At 44.7% G+C, this 27102-nt stretch overlaps 1 protein-coding gene across 2 annotated transcripts in view; it reads right to left on the bottom strand.

Moving 5' to 3' along the window:
- FAM110B (family with sequence similarity 110 member B) overlaps positions 1-14590 on the bottom strand; it is a 145021-nt gene extending 130431 nt beyond the window's left edge. For both annotated transcript variants that reach the window (XM_052651916.1, XM_052651917.1), the window contains exon 1: positions 14462-14590. The gene's annotated coding sequence lies outside the window, so the exon portion shown is untranslated. The remainder of the gene's footprint in view (positions 1-14461) is intronic.
- Positions 14591-27102: the final 12512 nt, after the last annotated feature.

Below are 27102 nucleotides of genomic sequence, written 5' to 3'. Positions count from 1 at the left end.
TGATCTAAGTATTTAATATGAAAGCTTTGATAAGGTCAAATATAAAACTCCTAGCATCCCAAGGTAAAGAGTTCAAAAAACTAACATCTAAACCAAACATTAAGAAAGCCTCTAGTTTTACTTTAAATCGGCCTTCTTTCCCCAAAAGATGTGAGATACGTTTAAGAAAAAAGAAAATAAAATCAGAGACAAACAGAAAATTAAAAAACTTCAGGGCTTAGAGAAAATTAAAGCATAGAAACAGAGCAAAATACAGAAGAAATCACACATAAATTCCTTCTAAGTTGCTATAGTTGAGCTTCATTTCTGCCTAAAGTTTACTGATTGTCATCAAATTATTTGTCTTTTGTGTTTCTGACAAATCTGTAAGCATGTCAAGTGTCAAGCACAGTGGGTAATAACTCAGGACATACTGACTACACCTCCACCAAAATACAGGTAGCAATGTCATATGGCTGCTTCTGGAATATCCTGCAACCCAGGTGATGAGCAGGACAGACAGGGGGACTGCTGCCTCAGGAAAGTGATCCAAGCAGAGTCTAAGATAACTCCACGCCACCTGAATGTGGCCTGCACCCGCTTCCCGCACATGTGGAATATCAAAAGTGAGGGAAGCAGGGCCATGGATGGGCTACATCAACTCTGAAAAGAATTTCCCACCAGCCTCTTAGATTGCTAACAGCTCAGAAGATCCATGCACGCGTGCATACTCAGTCACTCAGTCGTGTCCGACTCTGCGACCCCATGGACTGTAGCCCACCAGGCTCCTCAGTCCATGGGATTCTCCAGGCAAGAATCCTGGTGCGGGTTGCCATTTCTTACTCCAAGGGACCTTTCTGACCCAGAGATCGAATCGGTCTCTTATGTCTCCTGGCACTGGCAGGTGGATTCTTTACCAGAGCCACCTGGGAAGGCCCAGAAGGTCCATAATTTTCAACTACAGTTCAAGAAGCCTGACCAGATGCAGAATCATCCACTTCTATATGGATGCAGCCAAATAGGGACCCACTGGGCAAAGCCAGAATGATCTTTCAAAAATAATAGCTTGAAGGTCACTCTAGAGGTCAGGGACAATGTATCATTAGTTCTCACACCCAGCACCCAGTCAGCGTGGTGTCTGAGCAAACACCCTCAACACGCGTGATGGATGAATGAGCTGCCGACCAGGGCTGGTGTGGGTAACCTTTTCCAGACTACCCAAATCTAATTGAACTAGACCTCTTCACAAATGACTCTCATTTATGAAACAAGCACTATGGGAAGCCTGAGAGCATCTCCCAGCCTGTTCTCAACACAACCATCAACACAAGTTATTCTGGGAACTGAGTTCAACCAGCCACACAGGCAGCCACACCATTAAAACAACTTCATGCTCCCCAAACTGTCCTCAAGCTTATCGGAGGAGAACTTGTCTGATCGCCTAGCCTCGTAACCTTATAAAAAACAAACGAGGCTCACTTGGCACGATCTGTTCTTCCCTTTAGTTCTCACTACTTCCTTTCCTACGAGTGCCCAGCCATCTGCTCCACACTATGCTGCAGGACGCTGCCAAGGATGAGAAGGAAAAGCCATAAATCATAGAGTCTAGAACAGCATCCTCCCAGGAAGATGCAATGCAAGTCACAAACGCTAACCGTGTATGTTCTTTTAAATTTTCTTGTGGGTAACATGCTAAGTCATTTCAGTCATGTCCCACTCTGCGAACCTATGGACTGTAGCTTGCCAGGTTCCTCTGTCCATGGGATTCTCTAGGTAAGAATACTGGAGTGGGTTGCCATTTCCTTCTCCAGGAGATCTTTCCGACCCAGGGACTGAATCTGCGTCTCTTATGTCTCCTGCATTAGCAAGCAGGTTCTTTACCACTAGCACCACTTCTTGTGGCTATAGCAAAAATTCAAAAAAAAAAAAAAAAAGGTGAAATCATTTTGATAATCTATTTTACTTATAAACTTGATAATATATTTTAATAATACTATATTATCAATCCAAAACAGGTGAAGTTATTTTGACAATATATTTTATTTATAAGCTTGATGATATATTTTAACAATAATATATTATCTGTCCAAAATAGTATCACATAAACATGTAATATAAAAATTATTCATGAACTATTTTACATGTTTTTTCCAAGCAAATCTTCAAAATGTGATATTTTATGCTTGGAGGATATCACGATTGAGGCCAGCCACCAAGCCAGTACCCAGAAGTCAGACGTGACCAGTGGTTAACACACTGGACAATGCAGAGCTAGGATCTCTTGGCATTTTCTGAAGAATCAGGGCATTTAATTCTGGCATCTCTTGTCCTCTCCATAATCTCTCAGGATATTATCAATACTGGTATCTTCATCCTATCTTCAAATCTCCCCTGCGCCGGAGAGGCCCTTGGCCTTCATCTTGAGAAGCAAACCACCCTCAGGGCAGCAGAGCGGACTCGGACACAAGCAGATACTCACATAAAGCTGTGAGATACAATTCCTGTCCCTCCATTGAATCCCACAGTAGCGATAAGGCAGAGACATACTTTTACACCTTTGCATTCAAGTTACTTGGGCTTCCGAGGTGGCTCAGCAGTGAAGAACCTGCCTGCCAAAGCAGGAGACCCAAGGGATTTGGGTTCGGTTCCTGGGTTGGGAAGAGCCCCTGGAGAAGGAAATGGCAACCCACTCCAGTATTCTTGCCAGGAAATCCCATGGACAGAGGAGCCTGGCGGGCTGCAGTCCATACAGCGGAAAAGAGTCAGACATGACTGAGTGCACGTGTGTGCATTCAAGTTTCTTGAACATCACAAAAGGTGTGATTGTTTATTCTGTTTTTTTATTTAGACCACAAGAGGTCAAGGAAAATAACTAAAGATGAGGCATAACAGAGCCTTTTAGGATGATCAGGAGGGCATAAAGCAGAGAGAGGAAGCAGCAGAGGCAGTGCCAGGCAAAGCCCAGGGAAGTGGCTGCAGCGGCCCCAGGGCCAAGGCAGGGCAGCCCTGGGTGGTGGGTTAACAAGACTCGGTCCTGGGCACTTGAGTGGGGCCTGCGGTGGCCAGGCAATGTTACAAGCGGGTGACACAGCTGATTCAGAGGAAGCACAGTGGAGGCAGGAAAGGGAAGACGGTGGAGGCAGGGCTGTCAGTCAGAGAGGAAAAGAGGACCAAGGTCTGAGCTGTGGGGGGAGGCACACCAGGAGCAGGGGAGATTATCTCAGAGTCAGATGGAGGGGGAAACCCAGAGAGGATGTCAGAGGGGACTAGGGTCCCTACTGTAGGATCAGGGTGATGGTGAGCTTCAAGTATCAGCTGGTACGAACATGGGCTGAAGAATACTGGCCAGACTTCTGCCCTCAGTTCAGAGGCCTCTCCAGCTCAGCTCAGGGGGGGACTCTGGTCAGGCGCAGCAGCCTCAGCTCAGATGCAGTAGGGGGGCAGGAGATGGAGGGGAGAAGTCACTCCTTCCCAAAGGCGAGCTTTTCGTGGCTCTCACACAGTCGCTTCATTAGATCACAAAGCATTAAGCATCTATGAGCACAGACAAAAGCTGTCTTGCTTACTACTAGGTTTGCTATTTTAGGTTTGAGGAATTTACCCTCTTAATAGCAGAGGGAAGTTTCTTAAGGGAGCTTTGCTATGTTTCAAAATGCAAGAAAAAAATAGCTTTTGATACAATATTCCCTCGGTATTACTTTTTGTTCAAAGAGGGGATGGAGGGGTCAAAAAATAACAGTGAAAAGCAAAAGGGACAAAGCTTTACTTTCTTCTCTTGTAAAGACGAATCTGTGCTTTGTGGATGTTGCACCCCCCATGCCAAGTGAGCAACACTGTGATGCATGTGACCCCAGTCACATGGACACTTTCCACGAGGACAACAGGGCATTTGAGATGATGGACGTGGCTGGAAAAGGTCACGTCAGTTCTCCCATGATGGGCAGGAACTTGGAGGCAGAACTAGGGAAAGGAAGTTCTAAGAGACGGCTGAGATGAAGATGAAGCTCTACAGGAGGTGGCCCAGAGGCTCAGAGCCACCAGGGCTTCAAGCAAGACGAGTGAAATCCACCCCACCAGAGAGCATTCACGGTCCCTGGTAAACAGCAGGCACTCAAGCATACATGAGTATGGGGGCCACACCACTGGATTCTAAGGGCTACAAAGAAATGGCAGTGGCGTCAGTCACTATTGACACCACTAGTTACCACATCAGCTGCGTCTGACTCTTTGCAACCCCATGAACTGTCGCCAGCCAGGCTCCTCAGTCCATGGGATTTTCCAGGCAAGAATATACCCAAGCCAGGTGATGCTTGGAGCTCACCATCATCCTGATCCTGCAGTGAGGACCCCAGCCCCCTTTAACATCCTCTCTGGGTTTCCCCCTCCATCTGATTCTGAAATATCTCCCCTGCTCCTGGTGTGCCTTCCCCCACAGCTCAGGTCTTAGTCCGCTCTTTCTCTCCAGCTAATATTCCTGCCTGGGCCTTCTTCCCTTTCCGGCCTCCACTATGCCTCCTTCTCCAGTGGATCCCAGGTCTTCCGCACCCTGGGATCGAACCCACATCTCTTGTGTCTCCTGCATTGACAGGCTGGTTCATTACCCCAGCACCACCTGGGAGGCAGTTACTACATTAGTTAGCCAAAATCTGAGCACTGGTTTTGGAAAACAGCTCAGTAAGGCCTGGCATCCATGTTCTAATGGTGAAACTTGGAAGGAGAAAAGATTTTAGCTCTATTTACCTTTGGCCTCAGCCAGTCTCATCTAAGGGGATTAGGATTCTAGATAAAACTCTTGTCTGGAGTTTAATAAAAGACCTGAAAGTCAACCTCCTGGAACCTGCTAAGGCCACACCACCTGATTCCAAGGGCTACCCACCACAGTCAAGGTTCCCAGGCTTGGTACCAAAGTGCTGCCTATGGTCGTTTCTAGTCTCAAACCAACTCATGATCCAGACAGGAGCAGATAAGGAACCTCAGGAAAGCCCAGACCATTCTAAATGAGTGGATCTAAATGTGAGCTCTGGGAGAAATGAGTACGTTTTGGTTATATGTGACTAATCAGTTGTTGCCCTCGCCAGTGTAGGTGGCCTCATCTCATCAGTGGAGGACCTGAATCCCACATGGCAGGTAAGGGACAAGATCTCTCTGTACCTGGCTGAGCTGAGACCCAGTCTCCCCAACCCTCGCTCGGGGCTGACCCCTTGTCTCTGCTGCATTTCCTTCTGCAAACGAAATACTGTGGGACTTCTCAACCTGCAAAACCACCAAGAGCCAATTTATTAAAATAAACTTCGTTGAGATCAAGATTGAGATCCTATTGGTTCTGCTTCTGTGGAGAACCCATATCAACACAAGGTATACATGAATAGTCAATACTATCTGGTAAAATGAAAAATCCAAAGTAATGTGAAGGTCCTTAAGACCTAATGTACAGCACAGGGAACTCTGCTCAATGTCATGGGGCAGCCTGGATGGGAGAGGAGTTTGTGGGAGAATGGATACAGGTATATGTATGGCTGAGTCCCTTTGCTGTTCACCTGAAACCATCACAACATTATTCGTTAATCGGCTATATTCCAGTGCAAAATAAAATGTTTAAAAAAATTTTTTAATAAATTCAGAAAGGTAAATTTCAGTGATAAACATAAAAGTTTTGGGGCAGGAGAGTTGTTCATCTAACTGAGAGCACCCCTTTCTCCTGTCCTCAGGTATAGGATATTGTTCCATTTTAAACCACTGAGGGAGAAGGGCTTTATATTTTAAATTGCAAGCTAATAGATGTTCTTTTTCTCATCTAAATAAATACATAAATAAAATGAAGATCCTTAAGTATTCCTGAGACAAAATGTATAAGAACATGTGATAACGTCCTGGTTTCCTTAATTAAAAGGCCTTAGGGTGCGGTCTGGAGAAGGCAATGGCAACCCATTCCAGTACTCTTGCCTGGCAAATCCCACGGACGGAAGAGCCTGGTGGGCTGCAGTCCATGGGGTCGCTAGGAGTTGGACACGACTGAGCAACTTCACTTTCATTTTTCACTTTCATGCATTGGAGAAGGAAATGGCAACCCACTCCAGTGTTATTGCCTGGAGAATCCCAGGGACAGGGGAGCCTGGTGGGCTGCCGTCTCTGGGGTCGCACAGAGTCGGGCACGACTGAAGCGACTTAGCAGCAGCAGCAGCAGCAGCAGGGTGTGGTCTCTTGATCATTTACTCAGCTCACTTCAACACCTTTTGGGAAAGAGCCAGAGAAACTACAGAGCTTTTCAACAGCTGAATGCTTCGTGCTGAGATTCTACTGGAAAAGGCACATGGAAATAGCAATGGAGGATTAACAACTGAAGAGGTTCGGATGTGTGTCTGTGGATTCTGACAGGAAAAATTCCTGTGGGAGAAATCCAATAAGCACACCTGGCCAGTTGAGCTGGAACCCTTCACATTGCGGTGAGGGCAGGGTGGCTTCTACTTGGGAAAATGTGGCCACTGCAAAGCTCACGCTGAGCATGGGGGTTACAGCTGGAGAAGTGTAACCCCACTCAGACTACCTGCCATGCATAGGACTCCGGGGGCTTCCCAGGTGGCCCAGGGGTAAAGAATCTGTCTGCCAATACAGGAGACACAAGAGACTCGTGTTTGATCCCCGGGTCAGGAAGATCCCCTGGAGCAGGAAATGGAAACCCACTCCAGTATTCTTGATTGGGAAATCCCTGCAACAGAGAAGCCTGGTGGGCTACAGTCCATGGGGTCACAAAGAGTCAGACATGACTGAGCATGCACACACCCATGCATGGGACTCCCATCACTTGTATGGAAAATTCACTTAAAACCAAATTCCAAGGACTTCCCTGACGGTCCAGGGATAAGAATCTGCCTTGCAAGGCAAGGGATACCAGTTCAATCCCTAGACTGGGAAGGTTCCACATGCCGTGAGCAGCGAAGCCCGTTTGCCACAACTACTGAGCCTGTGCTCTAGAGCCGGAGAACTAACTACTGAGCCTGCAACTACTGTAGGCTCTGGGCTCTGCAATGAGAGAAACCACCACAGTGAGCAGTCTGCACACCACAGCTAGAGAAAGCACCCACACAGCAACGAAGACCCACCCCAGCCAAACAAAAAAAAAAAAAGAATTCCAAACAATGCAGGTAGACTGCATAAATCCACCAGCATGACCTAACAGAATATTTCAACTTTCCACAAAAGATAAATTTTGTATGACTCTGCAATACTCTCCCCTACAAAAGTTGTAAATATAAATCCACTAACAAGGATTAGAAAAGCAATCTCTGTTAAATTATAGAACTAAGTTATGAGACAGCCAATCTCTCCCCTGAAAGATGGTGGCCACTTTGACCAAAAAGTGTAAGAAGGCTGGTTAGACACCAAGTCTTGTTGTAGGTTAAAACAAAGCCTACAGGAGCTGGGAAGAGCACCCAGGACTAGTCGAATTCCAGACCACTACAATGATTTATCTTCTTCCTTCAAGGTCACTGAACAAGAACAAAACTCACTGGGAAGAAAAAAACATCTGATTCTTAAAATCACAACATTCCAATCAGTGATAATTTGAGTGAGCACTGGCCAGGGATAGACTAAAAGGATTTTAAAAATCCCCAACTCATAGTCAAGTGTACAGAGAACCTCCCAACTCACCTTGTTCTAACTATGTAGTCAAAACAGAAGCGCTGTCAGGGGTCACTGGTATTTCCCAACACTACTGAGTTCCCAGTTTCCAACTGTCCATTTCTGATGGAAACGGTGGCCCCCTGAGAGCCAGGGATTGGAAGATGATTAATAGTTTTCATGCAGGTGAGTAAACAGGCTCACCCATCTAGGATGGTTGGAGGGTTTGCATGAGAATTTGAAAATATCCTTGCATTTTATGTGCTAAACTTCACCCAAAGACTATAGTCAACAAGCAAGCACTGGGAAAGATGAAAGCCTAGAGAAGAACATACCAATATTCTTATTTCCAAAATGATTTCTTTTCAAAAAAATACAAAAACATAGCATCAAAATCAGTGAAGCAACAAAAGCCATTATAATGGATACAGCATCACCAGTAACAAAACACGACTTAGAAATGGGAGGAATAACCCATGATCCAGAGGGCTGACCGGGCAGGTTCACCAGGCTGCCAGCTCCACCCCAGTTCCAATGCCAGCTTCCCAAGGGGAAGAGCAGTGTGACATGTGACAGCCCGGTCCCTTGTATGGCAGGCACACTTCCCCACCACGTTTTCTTGTGTGCTTTATAGAAGGAGAAGGGTGCCTAAAAGCTGGTATATCAGGTATTAGGTAATCAGCCTCTGGTGACATTTGCTGGAAGATGAAGCAGGTGACACCCTCTGACATGCAAAACTACAAGCAGTCCCACAGTTCCAAGAAACCCATATTTCCAGATAGAAATTTTCCCTCTTCCCCAACCTCCATCCCCAAAGTCCTCTCTGAAGGCTGGCTGGAGCCTGCTTGCTGGATCCCAGAATTCTACCGCTGCTCTGGAAGGCCCATCATTGCAGCCGAAAAAACAGTCAGAGAAGAGCCCTGCTGTCCTTTGGGTCCCATGGGAAGGACCCGTTGTCAGCAGTGCCACCTGCACAGCCAGTAGGTAAATAAGCCACGTCCCAGGCCCTGTGGACACAGCAGTCCTTGCAACAGTGATCTGCTCAACCTGGAGAAACACACTTATAACAACAACAACACATACACAATTTCACTTAGGGATGAGCTGAAGAAAATAGCACTAGCCTGGGGGCCAGAGAGTGGCTGGAGGAGGGACCTTAGCTTCAGCAGTTGGGGTGAGTCTCTCAAAAAAAGACTTTCGTGCTGTGACTTGTGTAAGGAGAACACTCAAGACGGATGCAGGGACAGAGGACATTCCAAGAGATGGTAACCCCCGACACCAACCAAGCTCCACGGAGAGCTGGCTACTCTGCCAGCACCATCCTCCTTAAACCCCACAATGATCCCCTGAAGTGGGTCCCGCAGTTTCTCATCTGATAGATCAGGAAACTGAGGTTCCCGAAGCCTGAGGAACCTGCTCAGCCCATAGAGCCAATCTTTAAACCCACACCGGGTCCATGAGCAAGGCGCCCTCTCCCAGCCTCTCAGGGACCCACTTACTGGTTTGCTGGCTGACAATTATTCGGCCTGGTTATCCAAGCCCTCGACCCGCCCTGCTCCCAGTGACAGAGAGAAACAAAGCTCGGAGCTCCCAGGGGATGTGCCGCCCACTCTGAATGAGCACACAGTGTCTGTGTGTCCCCTTGGGCCTGGTAGATCCAGATTGTCCCAGTTTCCTTGATTCTCTGACATCCACAGTCTGCAGTCCACCTGCGGGAACATTATCTGCAAATCCCTTTTCACGCAGTTGTGAAGCAGCAGAAAGACACGGGGGATGCAGTTTTCTACACTAGCTTCCAATCCAGAGGTAGGAGAGCCCTCTACACAGCCGCTTCCCCCAGACCCTTCCAAATCACAGAATTCAACTCATATTACGCAGGCACAAGTAAAAGTGAAATACAAACCAGCAGGCCCTCTCAGCCTGGTCTCCAGAAAAGACCAGATTTCACCAAATCTAAGGCAACTCTATTTTCCAGTGTTGACATCTGAAATGAGGATCCACGTCACAGCCGGTCCTTACAAGCAGGGCTTAATGGGAAGTTTCCTTTCTTTCTCAATGGTGTATACAGCAATGACGCATCTTAAGAGCAATACTGTGTCAAAGTGTTAATCGTTCAGTTGTGTCCGACTCGTTGCGACCTGGTGGACTGTAGCCCATCAGGCTCCTCTGTCCATGGGATTCTCCAGGCAAGAATACTGGAGTGGATAGCCATTCCTTTCTCCAGGGGATCTTCCCAACCCAGGAATCAAACCCTGGTCTCCTGCGCTGCAGTGAGCCACCAGGGAATAGCGTGTCAGGTAAGCAGAAATTCAACATACCTCCTCTGCTTTCCTTGCAGCCCAGTTGGTACTGGTCACCACGAGGTGGGCACAATGAGCTGCCAACCTGAGAATGAGAGTGAGTCACACCCTCCCGCAGGACCCACTGCCTACAGAATAAACAGAAACTCCCCCCCCACCACCACTCACCCTGGGTCCTCAAGGAAGGCCCTGCTCGGCTCCTCTGCTACTGTCCCCTGTTCCTCACAAAGGCCACAGGGCCTTTGCACAGGCTGTCTGTCTTCCCGGCCCAGAGGCCTTCCAGAGGTTGCTTCTTTTTCTCACATAATGTCTCCACTCAATCAGCCTCCATGAGGTCCTCAGATAAGAATGCCACCCTCAGTCTTGACTGCAATTATTACTGCTTCAAATTAGCTTTTCAGTTACTTGTTTATTTCATCTATTTTGTCCCACTTTACACTCGAATCCCTCAATGAGGCAGGGACCTCTTTCCTGGGCACTACTTATCTCCAGGACCTGGCACACAAAGAACCCTCTATAAATATCTGTTTAATATAGCAATCATAATAGAAGAAATTACTAAACTACATTATTTCACATAGTTACTTTATTTTCATAACCTTCCAGTCAATGGGACCAAAAAAATGCTGCCAAGAAGAGCTATTTTGAAAGATATTAGTGATTCTTCCTGAAAAAGACAAAAAAAATGAAAGTAACTTCTAACAGGGCCCTGAGGGGGGAAAAATGCTTTGCATTACAACCTAACTACTCCAAAATTTCCCATATGCTTCTGAACTGTAATTTTAAAAGTTTTACCTGGAAATGAACAATTTCAAAACCCACTGATCTTGCTCTGATGTATAAAACACAGCACAGAATTCTTACAATTTTTCTAGAAATCTGTCTGCCAAACGACGTATTGTTTCCTTGGGCTGAATTTTCACCTTTGAATTTCTCCCTAAAGTGTTTATAATGTTCAAATTCCATCTTTAGTGCCAGTTCCACTTTAGAATTGTTTAATCATACTGGGAAAAGGAAGCAATTTGCTTCACCTACTAATGTTCCCTTTAAAAAAAAAATTAAAAACAAGTCTCATGTCTTTAAATGCTGTGTTCTTATGTGATTATCCTTAGGGGACTCAAACTGCAAAAAGTTTAAAATGTGAAAATCACTCCCAGGCCCTTCTCACAAGCAGGAGGGAATCAAACATGTCAGAATAGGAGAGAAGATGTATGATTTAACTTCAAGAATTTTGTATCACATAAAGACATTCCAGAAACAAACCTGGGTTTAAAAACAATGAAAGTGTATTCTGCAATACATTTCCCCGCTGGTATCTAATGACTTGAACTAATTGTTTGGACCACAACATCTATGAACAACAAAACGCTAAATTTCTTACTACAAAAATCTTCCATACAAATCACTCCATAACTTATCCCAGCAAAATTTAGAATCCATACTACATTTATGTGTACGCATGCGTGCGTAGTTGTCTCTGACTCTTTCAGACCTCATGGACTGTAGCCCACCAGGCTCTTCTGTCCACGAGATTTCCCAGGCAAGAATACTGAAGTGGGTTGCCATTTCCTTCTCCAGGTGATCTTCCCGACCCAGGGATCGAACCTCCTTGCATTGGCAGGTGGATTCTTTACCACTGAGCCACCAGGACACAGGCACACCTGGGTTAAAACTGCAGCTTTGCTTCTCCGGAGCTCCATGACTCAGCCAGGTCGCTTAGCCTCACCTGAAGCAAGGAGATAACAGCAAGGACCCTGTGCTGCAGGAGTTTAGAGAATGCAGCGTCATTTGCCTGGGACGTGGCCAGTCCCCAAGCTGGCCAGAGAGAGAACCCTCATTACAATCCAGAACCCCCTTGTTCCTGCGCTACCTCCTCTGCTCGGTGCTGTACTAAGTGGAGTGAATATATTTTTCGTGGATGAGTCATGCCTTTGCAGAGCTCCAGAGGCTTCAGCCTGAATTTCAATTCTTGCAGCATTGTATGGAGTGGCAGAATGCCGGTAAAAACCAGAATACACGAGAATTCACCCTATTAAGTGGCTGTCTTAAAGTCAAGAAGTGAGTAGGTTTCTTATTTGTTTTTCTCTCCTAGGAGTTGAGTGTTGAGGAGAAAAAGAAAAAAGCCCAGGTTTGCTGAGAGATCCTCTAGGCTCAGAATGATCAATCTTCCTCTGTTAGGAGAAAAGAAGAGTCTAGGGTACAGTCAACTAAATCAAATTTTGGCCAACAATGTTTAACATCTGGAATACCTGGAATTATTCTTAACACCTGGACTTCTTCAGAGAGGAAAATTTGGCTGATAGTCGTAAAAAGCTGAAAATGCAAAGAACAAACTTTTCTTAAAAGTCTATTCCTAAGAAGATTGTTAGAAGGTATTAATGCAGAAAGAGTGTATTTTGGGGAGAGGACGAGAAACAAAACTGAGAAAGGAATCCCTCCTCCAATTCCACTGGATCACACATGTCAGTCCACCAGCGCCAGTCATAGCACCATCTACTGCCACATGGTCCCCACAGCAGCCCAGCTCTGCAGGGGCCCACGAGTTAACATCAAGCCTTGACTTAGCTAAGAAAACTGTTTAGGAATGAAAAAGATGTCACTTCAAAATTAAAAGTGATGAGGAGGGGGGAAACCTCAAAATGAGGGTTAACTCCTAACAATCTTTTCAAATGTCTAGGTAACAGACATCACCTTTCTGTTACAAACACATGATCATTAAGCCACTTTAATTTTTCTTTGCTAGTTACACTATACACTCTGCAGATTTTAAAGCACGGATAAGAATTATGTGTTCTGGCTGATGTAGGTATAAAGGGTACATATATTTATCTTTTATTACCTTTTGACACAGTGCGAACCACCTAACTGCTGTGCTAGCAGCCACAAGGAATTGAAAGTATGATTCTAAACCTGCAGAACAAGGGGGTTCAGGATGAGGCTCAGAGCCCAGGTTTCTCCTAATGTCTAGGCTTCTCCCTAGACAAGGAGGCCCTTAAGCATAATGAGGTCTCATGAAGTGTGCCTGCATATGAGCATGTGCAGAACTGTGTTCTCATTCTGAGATCTGCTATATCTCATGTATAAGAACACACACAACAGCCTGTCTGTCATAAGCAAAACAACAACCCAACCTCAATCCTGATCTAAAACTAAACCGCAGACGTAAAACAGACCATAAATTAAAAGATCAGGGATTAAAACAAAACAACCATTTTCCATAGAGAAAAAAACATATGGACTGATAATAAAAATTATAAATAAAACCAGCTGACACTTCCCTAGCACCATGTCCCGGAGGGCACGATGCTAAGCTCTTTACAGCTTATCAGGCTGTCAAAATACCATCTATAGTAATGGCACAGATTAAATACCATAGGGCAAGACGATGGAGTGTTAACTCAAGGAAGAAGGATGGCTTACCATTAACTCACCCTTATGTCAGAATAACTGTACTTAATAAATAGCTCATTGGAATGACTAGGAGTGGTGACGTCGCAAAATAAGTACAAGTTAATTCGGGTATTTTCCATGGAACGACTCTAAGTGTAAATTGGAAGGAAAAGGCTAAATAAATAACTTGAGCTCCAACAGGGGAAATGAAGAAAATGGAAGTCGTTTACAGTCATTTACTATTTATACTGCAAAAAATGCTTACTCTACTATCCGCCTCCTCAAAATCAGACCAGCGCGCAGCCTTGACCATACCAGCCACGCAGTGTTATTACAGATGCGTGCCAGGTTGTGAATAGGACGTGGCCGGCAGGAAAAACGCAAAGTTAGCTCCTGTCTCGGGCGGGAAAGAAAGCCTGCTTACTTTTTGTGGCTCAATAAAGCTGAACACCAACTCTTAAGGGTTAAAAAACCGGACATCAGGTGCTCGCTTTCCGCTCTGCAGAGGGATTTGAGCTCACGACGAAGATCCCTCGCTTCCCTCCCCGGCCTGCACCCAGCACGGAGGGAGAGCTGTCACCGCCTGGGTCCCCACCACCACCAGCAGAGCCCGTGGACCAGGCAGCGCGCTCGGCGGCCGGGCTCCCAGCTCCGCGGGGTGATGGGGCGCCAGCGCGCCAGGGGTCTCTTAATTCCATTTCAGATCTGAACGCTTTCAAATAAAGTCCAGACAATTGAGACCACGAATGGGGCCCGAGGGGGTCCCCCAAACCAAACTTTCGGGGCCTCGGAATCTGCATATCTTGCAGGAATTCCCAGCCCACGAGGAAAAGGGACCGATACTCGCAAAGTACTCAGGACCAGAGATGAGAGGCCGCGCGAGGGGGCCCTGGCCGAGGGGGTCCCGGGCGGAGCCCCTACCCGCGCGCCCAACTCGCCGGGCCCCCGCTCCGGCCTCCCGCCAACCCCCGGCGCGCGGCGAGCTCGCGGTCCGGAACACCGGCCGGGGTCGGTCTGGGCCACGCGGCCCGCGCGCCCCGTTAAACCGAGACCCAGGCTGGGCGGGAGCTGCAGGGGCGGACCCGGCTGCTCGGCGGCCGCGCGCAGCTTCGGCGTTGTGAGCGATCGGGGCGCGGCGCTGCCCCTCAACTCGGCCCCCGGCCCAGCCTTACCTCGTCCGCGCTCCCCTGTGCAGTTCGAGCCGGGCACCGGGCTCCGGGGACGGCAGGCAAAATTGTCGAGGCCCGCGAGGGACGAGGGCCGGGCCGCTGGGGCCACCGGAGGGCAGAGCGAGGGACTGGGAAGGCCGCGGGGTCCGGGGCGCGAGGCAGCGGGGGGCCGAGCTGGCGGCGGCCGCGGCGGCTCGGTCTGAGCCGAGTGGGAGGACTCTGGCTGCCAGCGCCAGGGAGCGAGGGAGGGAACTTGGAGCGAGTTGCCGCGGCCGGGAGCGCGTGTCCCCGCCGGTGTGCACGCCCCCGGGCGCCCCGCCCCCGGCCCCACCCCTCCTGCAACCCCCCCCTTCTAGCACCTCCCCCAGATCACCCCACCCCTCACTCCCATCTCACCCCCCCCCCCGCCCCGCCTCCAAAGTGCTCCCGCATTGGCCCCCTACTCCCTCCAGGTTGGAGAAGCGCTGGATCTTAACTGCCAGGAAACCCCAAACTCGGAGCCTGTTCTGTGAGTGTGAGAACTCGCCAGTCCACCTACCTAGATGTCGGTGCCTGACAACATTCTCTATTGACTAACTTTCATCTACTCAGATACACCCTCTCAATATTTGTAAACTAAATTTCTGAAGGCTTTTTTTTTTTTTTTGGTTTGTTGGTTGGTTGGTTTTGTTTTGCTTTTTTTTAAATTTAATTTTTATTTCAGCATAGTTGCATCTCCTGTGTCTCCTGCATTGGCAGGTGGATTCCTTCCCACTGAGCCACCTGGGAAGACCTCAATACATTGTTTCTTCATAATGTTGTATCAGTTTCTGCTCTACAGCAAAGTGAATCAGCTATAGGTATACATAAATCTCCTCTTTTTTGGATTTCCTTCCCATATAGGTCACCACAAAGCACTACGTAGAGTTCCCTGTGCTATACAGTAGGTTCTCATTAGTTATCTATTTTATACATACTATCAGTAATGTGTATATGTCAATCCCAGTCTCCCAGTTCATGCCACCCACCCTTTTCCCCATTGGTATCCATACTTTTGTTCTCTACATCTGCGTCTTTGTCTCCGCTTTGTAAATAAGATCATCCATACCATTTTTTTAGGTTCCACATACATGCTGAACGTATTTTTGAGACTCCTAAAGAGATTTGAAGAAGACATTAGAGAATATAGGAAAAAAATCTTCGGGTACCATGTACTAACCCTAGAGTATAGACCAACTGATGTTTATAAATTAAGTAATTGTTTCCGGGTGCATCCTTATTTATCTCATAATGCATGGTTTGGTAATGCTTTTTCTTTTGATTTGCCTAATAACTTGGTTGGGGTTTTGAGGGTTTTATTGTTTTAGGAAGATTAAACCCATTCTTGTTTAGCGTTTACTATTGGGAATGCTAAAAGAGAAAATCTGTATTAATCAAAATGGTTGATTTTGAATGAGATATGACTTCACAACATAATTACTTCTCTAAAATATGTAGCAAAATTTTATTTTATTATCTTTAGCACATTTCAAATGCAGTTGCATTCATCCTGTTTTCTCAGGAGGATCATCTATATTTGAATTATGTGACTCTTGTTTCATGCAAGTTCAGAAATTATCAAATAAAGAAAACTCAGGCTCCCATAATAAGTCTTTGGCTTTTTACAAGAGAACCATTTTAAGAAACTGACATGATACTGGGTTTTCAATGGAACTTTCCTCTGGCATACTAATGTATTCCATGTGATCACAGATTATGTTGTGGTCTCCATTAACTCCCAAAGTCATGTAACAGTAGAATGAAGTTATTTTTCATCCTTCCCATAGCAAATGGAACCAACCTTTCTCACTCCGAAATAGTCTATTAAAAAAAAAAGTATATCTCTTTACCCCAACCTCTTCCTTTTGGGAACTGCTTCCTGCCTTTGTGTATGACACCCCTCCACCGACACTGCAGGAGCACATGACCCAGGTCTGTCAATCAGAGTGCATCTCATCCCTGGCACAAAGTGGAGGGGGGCTGGCACATGTTCTAATGAGGGGGTGGTCCTTTTTCTGAACTGATGTGGCAGCTTCTGAGACCATGCCATGGAAACCTGCAGCAGCTGGAGGAAACCTATTAGAGAGGAAAACCACCTGAGCCAGGGAAACAGGTAGAGTCCTGACAACAGTAACAAGCCCCTCCGGGCAGCCTGGTGGCTCAGACGGTAAAGAACCCGTCTGCAGTGCAGGAGATAGGAGCTCGATCTCTGGGCCAGCAAGATCCCCTGGAGAACGAAATGGCAACCCACTCCAATATTCTTGCCTGGTGGGTCCCATGGACAGAGGAGCCTGCAGGCTACAGTACATGGGGCTGTAAAGAGTCAGACACAACTGAGTGACTAACACACTAATGACATCTTCACTTAATCATCTACTAACATTTTAACTTTTCATGGGCAGCCATCTCTGAAACCAGTTAGAACTGCGGGATGTCTGAGGAAATGCACCAATAAATTGTCTTTTTAGCTTATTCTATTTTGAGCTACATTACTTTCCAAAATACTCACTTAAAAAGCCATTAACAATTCCCATAATACCTAGGCTCTGAAAATCAGGAATGTAGCCAAACAGTGCAGCTTCCTTGTCACCTAAATGGCCTTTGAAATAAAGTAGATGACAAGACAGTCACTTATCAGGAAGGCTTGCCTTGAGACAGGACTAAGGGTGTCATTTAGGGCATTACTGTTGCCCAGGGTGGATTCCATATTTTCACTTTGTCCTTCCCAAAAGCAAAAATTAATAAAAGATGTGGTTAGAAAACAAGAGAGAAGATAACAACGCCTCAAAACTAGAATATCCCAGTAAATGTTTTTGTCTTAATTATTCCAATAACAGGCGCCTTCATAATCCCCAGTATTTGCTGATATAAAACATTTCTTTTCTGGACTGGCAGTTGTAGGGTCTGCTACAGACTCTGGGGGACTGCTGACTTTGGTTCGTCATGCTGGAATTTTACTCATCAGGAGAAGTGGGCTATTGGCCTGTGCTTGGAATTCTTTTGTCTCAGAGATTCTTGTCTCTAAAAGTAGATAACAATGTTCGACTAGTACCCTACGAGCATTCACACACTAGTCAGAGGGTTGCTTAGCCATTACTCACAGATCCCGTGAATGATAGGAGTGTTGGTGGTGAGGGAGTGGGCTGCATGCACCCAAAGGCATTGCTTTGAACCTCTGATTCCAAGGGTATTTTCTTATGGGAATTCTGATCCTTATTCAGAGTTTTCACCAGTCTTTCTTCACATGGGTACGTACCCAATTGTATGGACAACCAGTGACATTTCATGTATAAAAGCCTGTAAGCCAAATAGTAATGCATCATAAACAGATCTGAGCCCCAGAAAAGAACAGTACAAGGAGGTCAACCATCTCCAGGTTCGGGACAGGGTAGCTTAAGAAGAAAAGAAAGAGTAGTTCTGAAATCCTGGCCCAGCTCTGAATGACATTTATTCAAATCATTGGCTATGATTCCCCAGTGAAAATGTCAATCACATATCCAGAGTTTTCCCACGTCCATACATCAGATCTATGTGATGTCAGTGCCATTTCCTTGTCCAAGAGCACTGTAACATCTCTCAGTTCACCAGGGATCCAACAACCCCATCTGTCCGGAACCCATTCCAGGAACAGGGCATACATCACTGCTTTTCAGACTCTAAAACAGAATCTCTTGAGTGCCCATAAGACACCACCTCTCTGGTCTGGGGGGAAAGAGGGATTGACTTGTGTATTAAGAAAATCCCCCAAGAGATTGTGATGTTGAGCCAGGGTGAAGGTAAATAAGTTCTGTGAATACCTGCTCTTAATTCCACAGAAAAAGACTCCTTGGATTTAGGATTGTATGTAAAATTATAGTTATTGATTGAACAAGCTTGATTTATCTTTTCCCCTGAACAGCCGAGGTTATAGAAGAAGCACTGAGGGATGCTCCTTAGGAGGAGGAGGATTTGCTAGAAGCAATCAGGCTGAAAAAGCACAGCTCATGGCAAACCGGAGATAAGAGAGTCTCTGAGTAGAAAAGCACCACCAGTTGCTATGGGAAGAGGTGACTCCACCACAGGCAACAGCCAGGGGTTATCTTTATTGCACATTTCACAATTTATTACATGTTCATGCTAATGATCGATGAATCAAAACAGTTGAGTTATGTCCAATGAGTACTGACCCACGTCATTTAATACTAGTAATAGCTCTCATTTATTGTGTACCAGGTCTGTGTTTCCCAGGTGGTACTAGTGGTAAAGAACCCACCTGCTAAAGCAGGAGACTTAAGAGACACAGGTTCAATCCCTGGGTCAGGAAGGTCCCCTGGAGGATGGCAGGGCAACCCACTCAGTGTTTGGTCTGGAGAATCCCATGGACAGAGGAGTCCGGAGGGCTACAATCCATGGGGTTGCAAAGAGTTGGGCACAACTGAAATGACTCAGCACGCACTCACAGATCTGTGCTAGACAGTATACATGCCTCATTTCCATTCATCACAATGGCCCTAAACATAAATGTTGTGATCTCCATTTTATTAAGAAGAAACTCAGGCCCAGGGAAGGTGAGTGAGGTATCCAAGGTCATGGAGTTAGTAATTAGGGAATTTAAAGGCTGGTTCATAGGATGCCAAAACCTACGAATCTTTTACTCTAAATCAACCTTGCCTATGGGTCATATGAATTACCTGCCCAATAATACAGTCCTTAACCATGTGAGCTATTTAAATTTAAAAATTAGATTGAATGAAGGCTTCAGTTTCTCAGTGCCACTAGCCACTTTTCAAGTGCCATTAGCCACATGATGGAGGCACAGAGAAAAGACATTTCTCTCATCACCCCAGAAAGTCTTGTTAGTACTGACACTTCATGTTTGTTTTATCAGTGAGGGCAGTGTTCTCTGTGATTAGATTTTTCAAGCAAGCTATTCCACCTTTGGGTTAACTATTTGGATGGGATGTTTTCTAAATGATGTCATACGTTCGTGTGCCTGTGTCTTGTTTTGTTTGGGCTGCTACAACACAAATGCCATAGACTGAGTTGCTTATAAACCACAGAAATTTATTTTCTCACAGGGTTGCAGGCCAGGAAGTCCAAGATAAGGCAGCCCCTGGTGTGGTGTCTGGTGAGAGCCCAGCTCCTCTTTGTGTCCTCAGATGGAACAGGGGAAGGGACAGGGAGCTCTTTGGGGGTCTCCTTTATGAGGGCACTAACCCCACTCCCGAGAGCCCCACTCTCATGACCTAATCACCTCCAAGGCCTCCCCTACTAGTATCATCACTTTGCTGGGGGGAGAGCATGATTTCACTGTATGAATGTGAGGGATACACACTGCAGCCTGACTTAATTAGCAGAGCACATGGAACTCAGTGCCTGTTTGAGGCATTCTGGGCAGGGCGCCCACCGCAGTGGACCCAAATGGCCTGCCCTCAGCCCACACTTCTGTCTCCATGGGCCCTTCTGCTCCCACCCTCACTCCTCGTTTTTCTCAGACTGCCTGCTTACCTATGGCTACATTCTAGTGCCTGTGATGTTCTGCCCTCAGCCTGCTTGTGCTCATGCACTCTTCCTGTGGATTGTTTCCCCCAGTTCCCTATCTCCAGCTCCCATCGATTTGCCTGTAACTGCAGACTTTTCATCTCTAACTCCCAGCCCATTTTCTGATTCTCAAGAAAGTTCTCTTTCTAGCCTTTTACTGGACTGGTACTACTCACACTGCTCTGCCTCTGGACCAGCAGCATCTGTGAACTGGTGCTACTGCTCTATGACAAGATGAGTTTAGAAGACAGAAGTCTGTGGCTACACACCTCTAGCAACTTGTTTTTCAATAGTTGTTTATTTGTCTGTGCCAGGTCTTTTACTTGCGGCACGGGACCTCTTCGTTGCAGCATGTGGGATCTAGCTCTCAGGGATGGAACCCGGGGCCCCTGCATTGTGATCTTGGAGTCTTAGCCACAGATCACCAGGGAAGTCCCATTTCTAGCAATCTGACATTGCTAGGACATGATCTTGTATTCTGTGCTGCTGCTAAGTCGCTTCAGTTGTGTCCAACTCTTTGTGACCCCATGGATTGTAGCCCTCTGGGTTCCTCTGTTCATGGAATTCTCTAGGCAAGCATACTGGAAAGGGTAGCCATCCCCTTTTCCAGGGGATCTTCTCAACCCAGGGCTTGAGCCCAGGTCTCCTGCATTGCAGGCAGATTCTTTACTGTCTGAGCTACCAGGGAAACCCCTTGTATGCTATAGTATGTAGATAAATACCGGACTACCATGGATTGGACATTTCAAGCAAACAAATACTGTACCTGACTCCCCTCAGTTGTCTCTGGGGCCCCTAACACTCTTTTCCTACACTGTCAATAATGATATTATTATCCCCCAAGCATGAGTCAGGATCCAGGCAGGCAGGAAACAGGGATGTGAATACAGGGAACCATTCACAAAAATGCTGGAGAAGCTGAAAGGACAAACACGGGAAGGTGAGTCAATCTAGATTTAGCAGGAACTGGAAACTCTCCCATGAAGGGTGCAGATGAAGGAGAAGTAGGTGTCATTGGTCTCTAAGATTTGGAGCTGTTGAACCGATCCATTACCAGGAATAACAAGGATTGCCCCCAGGAGCTGAGACTGTTTAGGACATGCAGATGCTGTCAGTTTAATTGAACTTAATTGAATTGATTTTCCTATCCTGTTATTCACACCAAACACATATAAAAATTTCCTGAGGAAGTCTATATTGCCAAATATCATCTATAACTAATTAGTGATGGAAAGGGTTTGAATCTGTACAGGTCCTTTCCATCTATGAAACATCTAGGCTTCAGTACTGAGATGTTGTGCCCACTTCTATGAAATAAATGAACTCTTATTTTCATCTGGCTCAGAACTCCCAGTTACTTCAAGATTTTAAACTGTTTCTAAAGGGTTAAGCCATCAGAATTTGCTTGCACAGTACGTGAAATATTAGACTAATATACATGCCCTGTGCATTCTCATAGACTGGGTAAAATAATGTACTAAGGATAGTTTTTCAAGTATTTCTGCCAACTGTGAGCTTAGAATGTTTAGCTACTTCCATAATAGAAACATCATCCATCTATTTTGTATAGAGCTCATGAATTCTTATTTTCCCCAGAATAAAAAAATCAGAGGTGACACAACTAACCGGAATTTTTAATTTCATTCCAGCCTCTTCCTAATCAAATATTAAATCAGTTCATTAGTAGCCAGAAAAAAATGAACTAATTTGGATTTTTCTCCTTTCTACCATTATACCATACAGTGTGTAACGAGCAAAATAGATAAGCCAGAGAGAATAAGGAGAAAAGGACAAGTCAGGAAACATGAGGTCCCTGAACCACAGATGGTAACGATGCTTAATCACCAATTTCTTCTCTTTAAAACACTAGAGTCTTCAGGGTTCAATGTGTATTTTTCCCCGAACTCTCTAAAGCAGATGTTCTGGCTTCTCAGTGTTTGGTAAAGATATGCTCAGAATTTCATGGAGGCGTTCTATTTTTCAGTTACCTGGTATTTCAGGATGAGCAATGCTATTTCTGACATTTGTAGAAATCAGTTGCAAATGATCGGAATGTTGCGGGAGGTTTTAACAAAATGTCAGAATGCCTTTTAGCTCCTCCGCCCACTCATCCTTCCCTCACTCATCTGTTACAGAATCTCTCACTGTCAATATTTTCACTCATGCACCTAACCATCCACTTCTTACCTGCCCTCAGTACAACACAATAACTTCCCCTGTTTACTTTCACAACCAGTCAGATGTGTCCTTTGTCACCTTTTCTGTGACTCTTTTCCCTTTCCCGAAATTGGTAAAAGTCAATCTTTCAAGCTGCAGCTCAGTGATTCCAACTTGTTTTATTTACTCACAAATTCCACATATCCTTAATTTTCTGCTCATTCCACCAGTGACCAAGACTTCGAAGTATATATTTTTGGAGGACATCAACACTTGCAAATTGCCAGCCAGTCTGTCACAAGAGAGAGACGAGGTAGAGGAATGGAGGCAGGGAGGTTGGGGAAAAACAAAACGGGATGACTAAAGGAGTGTCTCTATTCCCCATTTCACCATTCCACCCAATCGAACAAGCTCTGTCTGACTCAGCTGATTGATCTACAGAAAGACTAACAGTCTATCAATAGCTTTTGGGACAACAAATCAACATAGGTTGCCATTGTGGTGCTTCTGATAGAATAGAAGTATGGATCCTGGAGAAGGGCATGGCAACGCACTCCAATATTCTTGCCTGGAGAATCCCCATGGAGAGAGAAGTTTGGCAGACTGCAGTCCATGGGGTTGCAAAAAGTCGGACATGACTGAGCAACTAAGCACCCACACATTTAAAGTTTCTACCTACCACCTTGAATAAAACTCTCAACTAACTTCCCTGGTGTCTCAGACAGTAAATAGTCTGCCTCTAATGCGGGACACCCGGGTTTGATCCTTGGGTTGGGAAGATCTCTTGGAGAAGGAAATGGCAGTAGAAGTATGGATTTTTGTAGCACAAAAATGTCCATGTGTGATGACAGTGTTTTATCGTTTGCACTTGTCTTCCTCTGATAGCCTGTACTCCCTATTTAGATGTTAACTGACTGTGTTAGTCATTCAGTTGTGTCTGACTCTTTGTGACCCCATGGACTGTAACCCGCCAGGCTCCATTGTCCATGGACTTTTTCAGGCAAGAATAATGGAGTGGGTTGCCATTTCCTTCTCCAGAGGATTTTCCCAACCCAAGGATCGAACACGAGTGTCCCGCATTAGAGGCAGACTCTTTACCGTCTGAGACACCAGGGAAGTTAGTTGAGAGTTTTATTCAAGGTGGTAGGTAGAAAACTTTAAATGTGTGTGTGCTTAGTTGCTCAGTCATGTCCAACTCTTTGCAATCCCATGGACTGCAGTCTGTCAGGCTTCTTTGTCCATGGGGATTCTCCAGGCAAGAATACTGGAGTGAGTTGCCATGCCCTTCTTCAGAGGATCTTCCTGACCCAGGGATTAAACCCAGGTCTCCCACATTGCAGGTGGATTCTTTACCATCTGAGCCACCAGGGAAGCCCAGAAACTTCAAATACCAGCACAATTTTCTCACAGTCGTAAAGCAGAATAATTGCTTATGAATTTTAGATTGGCTGGGTTCCCAAACTCCTAATCAACATCTTAAGCATGCTGTTCTTGGAAGGTCTTCCTGAGTTACTCTGGATTAGACTGCATATATCTCAGAACTCAGATCTCACTACACGCTCATAAGTTGTCCTGTTCAATTGATGGTAGTTGAGTGGCTCCTCCTTAGTTAACCTCTCCAGACTGTAAGCTACCTGAGAACAGGGGATGGAGCTGACCCTCATCCTACCCCAGGTGAAATTTCTCATACTGCTTAGCAAAAGCAGAGGCAGCTAACAGAACTTCATCAGACACTTACTGAGAAAAACAGATGCTCTGATAGTGGCATAATCATGATGTCACTTTATATTCATCAACTCCCAGTCCCCAGAAAGCCTGGACACTGTAGCATCTTCCTGCGCAGTCCTGAGCAAGGGAAGTGCTGTCCTGCTGGAGAAGTCCCAGCTCTGAGTGTAGCTATCAAGAGCAGCAGGGCATCTTTCCCGCCTGGTAACACCCACCAGAATCCAGGAGAGAATGAGGACTGGACATTCCAGAAGCATCTAACCCTTAAAAAGATCCACAAAGTCACACTTAGGAATATGAATCGTAAAATATTCTTGTTAATCTTCTATGAACACAAGTGCTGCAGGAGATGCAGGTTTGACCCCCTGGGTCGGTAAGATTCCCTTGGAGGAGGAAACGGCAACCCACTGCAGTTTTCTTGTCTGGAGAATCCCACGGACAGAGGAGCCTCGAGTTACAATCCATGGGGTCTCAAAGAGCTGGACATGACTGTGACAGAGCACACACACGTATTGTTCATAAGCTTCTAATGTCCTATGTGTACACTAGCATGTATCAGTATCTATCTGCCTGTCTCTATGTGTACATGTATTAATAATTTCACTGAGAAAATCTTTGCTGTTCTTTTTAAAAATCTTTATTTATTTATCTGACTGCACAAAGTCTTAGTTATGGCACATGGGATCTTCAATCCTGATTGTGACATGAGAACTCTTTAGCTGCAGCCTGTGGGATAGAATCCTGGCCCCCTGCAGTGGGAGTGTGGAGTCTTAGCCACTGGCCCACCAGGAGAAGTCCCAGTCTTTGCTGTTTTTAATGAGAGAATCTTTTAAACAAGGACACAACTACTTAAATGTAGATGCTTATTATATTTTAAAGGGCATTTTAATAAACCTTTGCATGAGGACTAGATTGGTATGTACAGGTTGTCATCTTCTACCCTGTCCCACTAGAATAAAGCAGTTACCTAACTTATGGAGATGTACCCTGTCAATAGCTGTCCTCTGTTGTAACAAAGTTTTATAATAATCATACACTAAACTGTAGAATGTTCATTGTGCATATGATATAGACAGGCTGTGAGGGGTCTTAGCAAATTATAAGATGTGATTTCCATCCATGAGTAATTTTCAGCTCAGAGGTTAAAGCATCTGCCTCCAATGCGGGAGACCCGGGTTCGATCCCTGGGTCGGGAAGATCCCCTGGAGAAGGAAATGGCAATCCACTCCTGTATTCTTGCCTGGAGAATCCCATGGACGGAGAAGCCTAGTAGGTTACAGGCCATGGGGTTGCAAAGAGTCGGACACGACTGAGTGACTTCACCTTACCTTACCTCACCTTACCCAAGCAATGTAATACACCCATGAAAAAAACTCAGCAGATGAACAAGGTCAAGTAAATATAATGCAAGATCAGTTTCAAATAAATTCAAACAGATGCTTTATAGAGAAATCAGATGGAGGAAGATTATAAAAGTTTCTTCAAGGAAGTAAAATTTTAATAGGACTTTATATCATGGGATAATTACAAAGAGGAGCGAAGGGTTTTTCTCATAGAGAAATTACAATCATAATTTAAATAAGGAATAAATTAGAAAAAAATTGATAACTTCTCTGAAGAGACTATGATAGATTTATTAGAGATTTATTAAAGTAGGTAGTTTGGAAGTGAGAAAGTAAGAATCATTAGCGGATGACAAATAACATACCAACGGTTTCTTGCTTCTAAACAGTGTTTCAGAAGATTCTAGATATTCATATGAGAGGCACTGTTCCTTTATCTCTAACTTTAATATAGAATATTATTGTTAAGTATCTTTGACCTCTATTGATCGACATGAGTAAATGATAAAATAAGACTTTATAATGTACAAATAAAGACAAGATTAGTTGAAGTATACAGTATTATGAATCATAATTATATGATTTAATATTCAACAAATTTTTATATAAAACAGAAGTTTTGAAATTGTACATACAAAACAACTGTGAGCATTTGGAATAAGAAGAAGTTTTGGCTTATGCTTCTGATGTCATCTTAATTTTATAATCAGGTTAGAGTGCCTAAATCAGAATATTACAGAGAGGAATTTTTTAAGTTCCCATAAATTCTCAAGATTGGAAAGAAAAAGAAAGCAGTAGATCTTGAAGAGCAGTAGATCGCAAGACTAAATACAAAAGAAGTATTTCTTTTTCTTGTTAGTGAAACTGATACTAGTGAGAGGGTCAGAAACTAAACCAAATATTTTGATGATTTTAATGATTTTATTTTTTAAAACATTTTCTTGGTTTTGATGTGGACTATTTTAAAAAATCTTCATTGAATTTGTTATAATATTGCTTCTGTTTTATGTTTTGGTTTTTTGGCTGCAAAGCCTATGGAATCTTAGTGCCCTGACCTGGAATTGAGCCCACAGCCCCTGCACTGGAATGAGAAATCTTAACCTCTAGATTGCCAGGAGAGGCCCTGATTTTATTTTAAATAGTTCATATTGAAGAATGTTATACATGTAACAGAAAACTCTGTATACATTGTACGCATTAATTTACCCCCACCCAATAATAGCAGAGAAATGTTATCTGGAACAGAAAAGTTGAAAATTTCCTGTTGTAAGCAAGTCTAAGATATTTATAACTCAGATTTCTTCCTTTTGTCTTTCTCGATGGGCAAGTCTTACTTATTCCATATATTCCTATGCATAAATGACTTCACTAAACCTAAAGGCATTTCCCCCTGACATTTATGGGATTGGAGCATTCTTAGTGAAGGCTTTTAGTAAAGGTAGAGCGAGCAGAAACATACTTTTAGAAGATAACAATTATTTCTTTAAGCAAATAGACATTAATTATTCAGAAAAGATTTCAGCATATTGTGTGTTTATCATAAAATATTTCCAAGAAAGAATAAACCATCTAAGTTACACGATACAACTACCCTCCATACAATGAAGCACTTACTGTATTTTTCCACACACTGAGGCAAACCACATAATGTACAAGGAGTGGAATGACTCGAGCCACAAATATGCCTGCATATTTCCAGCTTCTGTTCCTTTTAATTTACTTGGATTTCTTTCCTTGCAGTGATAAGAAAAGCTTCAAAACTCTTAAAAGAGATGATAAGAATATTTTATGCAAGAGAAATTTCAGGTATGTATAAGGTTATTTGGATGTGTCTTTGGTGCTTCTTCAAACAACAAATCCTTCCAACAAGTATGAAGTGTC

This window comes from Budorcas taxicolor, chromosome 14 (assembly GCF_023091745.1).
Source record: "Budorcas taxicolor isolate Tak-1 chromosome 14, Takin1.1, whole genome shotgun sequence".
Classification (NCBI taxonomy): Eukaryota; Metazoa; Chordata; class Mammalia; order Artiodactyla; family Bovidae; genus Budorcas; species Budorcas taxicolor.
Note: the sequence above shows the minus strand (reverse complement) of the source record. Positions and strands in the feature narration are given on the sequence as shown.